Raw genomic sequence first — 4121 nt, 5'->3', positions numbered from 1 at the left:
CGATACACAGCATTCAACCCTTACAGATATTTTTGAAACAGGTAATTGCAAAATTTCTCTTATATGTATTTTCTTTATTATAGGTGACTTCAGTGTTGCCACTGCTCTTTACAACTGATGGAAAATGTCCTGTGCTCTCCAGTGAGCATCATCTCACTGGAGCACAGTCATAAAGAATCTTTGTTGCAGCTTGGCTCTACTTGGCATCTTCTTGAAGAAGAGTATAAATTTCTTGGGGGGGAAAAAAACCAAAACTCTATTACACTGATTCCAGGTTAGCCATATTTTTAAAATGAGAAATACTCTTTTATCTGCAGCTACATTTCTTCTTTCCAAGTGTTTTGCAGCATAGGAAGGATGCTAAGAGCATCTCTTGCCAAAGTAAACATTGTTTCTCAATCATCAGTGTGAGTCCTCTAGAGGTTGTGAAGTTGTCAGCACAGTAACACAGCGCTTTGTTGGCCTGTGGTCTAACTCCACTGAAAGCTATTGCAGCACCCTTGCCTGGGAGGAGGAAATGTGCTGCAGCTGATCACCTCTAACTCAGCTCCTTTTTCCATTACTTTATGTTCACCTTTGCTTGATGATGCAGCTCCCAGTGTTCTGTGGGTAGAGCGCAATGTCAGAGCTGCGCTGCGCAGCCATTAGTGTTAATTACTGCCTCCCCGCCTACGGTTTGGGGCAAAGCACATCCTGCATTCGAATCATTTTATTACTACTAAAAAGATATTGTTCTCATTTTTTTCTTGCTAGTTTCAAAGTTCAGAGGGGAGTAACCTGGAGGGAGAAGCCCCAGAGCACGTAGTGAGGTGTGAGTGCAATTCCTATCACTGCCCAAGATCTGCTGCCATGCAACAGCTGGGAACACCCGTCCTCGTCCCATCGTCCCATTGTGCTGCCTCCCTCTGCCTTTTCTACCAGGTAGCTACTGGGCTGTTGGACATTCCTTGCATAAGTGGCTACAGAGAGCTCTGTGGCTGATGTCCCTTGGCTTGCGGGATCAGGGGATGTGTGTGCCGGCTGCAGAGCCTAGCAGGGGCAGTGAGCTGAGGGAGCCAAAAGGTTGCTCTGTGTCCTGCGTGGCAGAGGGTGCGCTTGCAGCATGTGGGGCTGCAGGGGCAGGGCAGCTCCCTGGAGCTGGACGGTTCCCCCAAGGGAATGAATGAGGGGGATTTCACAGAGAGGTTTGAATTCATGGATCATTTTCAAGTGGCAGAGAATTCAAGGCTAATTCTACTGAGTAAAGTTATCACCAGTTTGTTTGTGGTGAGATGGCAGTATCTTCTTAAATTACTACACAACCATCTTGGTTTTAGAAGTCTGCTGCTTTTCACCTGTTTGTATCAGAATCATCATTTGGGTCGTGGCTTCTCCCTGTCTGTGGCAAGAAAACGAGAGCAATCAGAGCCCATTCCTTTGAAAACTGATTTACTGCAGGTGAATAGAAAGGCAGTGTGAGAGTAACAATCTCATAAAAGTGAGCATGGTAAAGTCTGTCTCGTGCTCTGATGTTGGGTGGCTGTTGGACAGCTGTTCTAAGCGGATTTCCTGCAAACTGCAGTCTGAGTGGCTATGTAGGTTTTGTTCTTTGGAGGTTTTGAACCTGCATGTCCACAGGAAAGTTGCTGTCCTGGCGAAGAGTAAATTTTTCTTTTACACCGATGTCTGCTTGTCCTGATCTTTGGGCAGGACACTGTGTTTTTATTGTTTACAACAGTTACATGGCAAATCACAAGGTATGAAACATTCTCTAGGACAGGGGGTTGCACCTTAATTCCAGATTTCCTGCTGGCCTTAGTGGGCTCCTGTGACATTTTAGGCAACTGACCTACAACTAAACTCGTAGTTGACCCACAGCTCGTCAAAAATTGAATCCCTCACCCTGACCACATAACCACATATTTCCCCAGTAGCAAGTATTGCTCTATGCTTATTAGAAATACTTATGTTTAAATAGTCCTCTAGGAAAATCCATGTGATTCCAGGTTTAGGGCTTGACACAAGGCCGTGTGTAAGCTACATTCCTAGTCCTAAAGAACCCTGAATTTTTGTAAAAGGCTCTGGAATTTAGTGAACTCTGACTTCCATTAGTTATTTTCTAACATTACGCTTGCTACTGCACCAAAGCATCAAGAAATGCCTGGCTATTTTTGGTTGATGTTCCTTATAATAAACTCAGTGGGTGTTAGATTTAAATTTCTTCAGAACTTTAGGACTAATTATAGGACAACCTGCTGCCAAAATTTCTTGTGTTTGGCTCCTGCAGTAATTTGTGTTGGATTACACTCTGGGTTTGATGAAATTGGTGATCTACTTTATTGTCCTTATTGTTGTCTCTACTATTTATCGATCAATGTGAATATTGTAATGGGTAATAATATTGAAAAATGTTTCCAGCATAGCTCCTTACCCATACCATACCCTTCTCTCACACCCATGCCAGCCTTACCTATGGCACCACCTCATGAAGGTACAGTGCTGGTAACTCCTGGAAGCAAAGTGATGCCTGGAATTTCGAAGTGATGCCTGGAATTTCGTTCCCAAGGCAGGCCGGCTCTCCTGCCCTAGAGTGCCCTGAGGGTGTTTCAGTGCAGCTGCTCCCTGCTTTGGTCGGTGCTAGTCGTGTGTAGGGCACGCCCAGGGGGTGAGTCCTGCCCTGTTTGCTTCCCACAGCAGTGTTCCACTCATGCTCTGAACCCCTCGATGTTTTGCAAGTCACAGGGTGAATGGACCCTCTGCCACCTGCTTTTGTGTTTTTTCCAGCTTGGAGCCCCTGGAGACCGGCACGGCCGGGTGAAGACTAACTTAAACGAGATGTAAAGGAGGGGGCACGCAGACAGCATAGAACAAGATAAATGCATGGGCACAGAAGGAACAGGAGCTGCCTTGCTTTCCAAATCAAACAACTTGAGCCAGAGTCATTTAAAACCAAACACTGCCAGCTTAGAGAAAAGAATTTATTAGAAACTGTTAAGCACTACACAAAACTAAATTTTAGAGTATTTTTTTCAGTAGACAGCACTCCAGCCTGCATATACAGTACTGTGGACTTTGGGCAGCCACTGTGCTCATAAGGTATATCTTTCAGATGAGACATTCAAGCAGCATGCACAGTGAGACAGGGGAAGGAGTGCAAGGAAAACCCTTTTGATTTGCATAAATTCACAGGAGGTACAGTTTTGTTTCCCACAAGGCAATTTGGATTGAAGGAATCACCACTACCCTGGAGGCAGCAAGGGGGCTCAGCTCCCCCCCTTTGCCCTCAGTGCTGGCGCACATTGGGACTTTTCAGTAGAAGGTGTTTGAATAAATAGAAATACAGCTTTCATCCTACTGGGACACAGCCAGGACTCCAAGGTTGCTGTACTCCCCTTTCAGGCAGGCACACCAGCAGAGACCTCACTGCTTTTCAGGAGAAACAGGAGCAGAGTCTACAGATTAAGGCAATGCATTTCTTTAATTCAACATAGAAATTGTAACAAACTGCGTATTTTCTGATAAATTCTGGAGTATTTAATTGTAAAAAATAAAGTTACTGATCACATGCTACTCTATCTGCTATTCTTCATTAGGTTTTGAAATACAGTGGAGCATCGCTACAGTCACTGCCCCAACAATGTGGCAGCCAGTGACAGCTTCTCTTCCACCCAGGAGCTGCAAACCAGGAAACTAATGACCCCTGCCTTCTCCCAGTTCAAATCCTCCCTTGTTTCTTCCCATCTCCCCCAGTTTCCACCTCTCTTCCAAAAGAGGAAAAAAACCCCATGAAACACTTATCTGACTCCTGAAAGGAGCTTTATAGCAAGGCTCAACTGTATAGACTAGAAAAAGATACAAAAAGTGATTAAAATCCAAAAATTCAGAGAAGGAAAATGTAATAAAGTACACATGGCGTGATAAACCAGGATACACCTAGCAATTTGCTACATTTTTCAAAAGTGCTAACCAATTTTAGCTTAAAGTAGTTCAAGAGATCTTACAAATTGCTACCATAGTGTAAAACTGAGTATTTTGAAAAATCTAAAACCTGACTTGACTGTAGAAAATGTATTATATCTGTTTCTAATTTACATAGCATTTGTATTTAGGCACACAAAAATAAATATAGACAGTCAAATGCT

Source organism: Corvus kubaryi, unplaced genomic scaffold, assembly GCF_017639235.1.
Source record: "Corvus kubaryi isolate FWS band 111438036 unplaced genomic scaffold, C.kubaryi_AGA036_p1.0 137, whole genome shotgun sequence".
In the NCBI taxonomy this organism is placed as follows: Eukaryota; Metazoa; Chordata; class Aves; order Passeriformes; family Corvidae; genus Corvus; species Corvus kubaryi.
The sequence above is the reverse complement of the archived record's forward strand: the minus strand, read 5'-3'. Positions refer to the sequence as shown.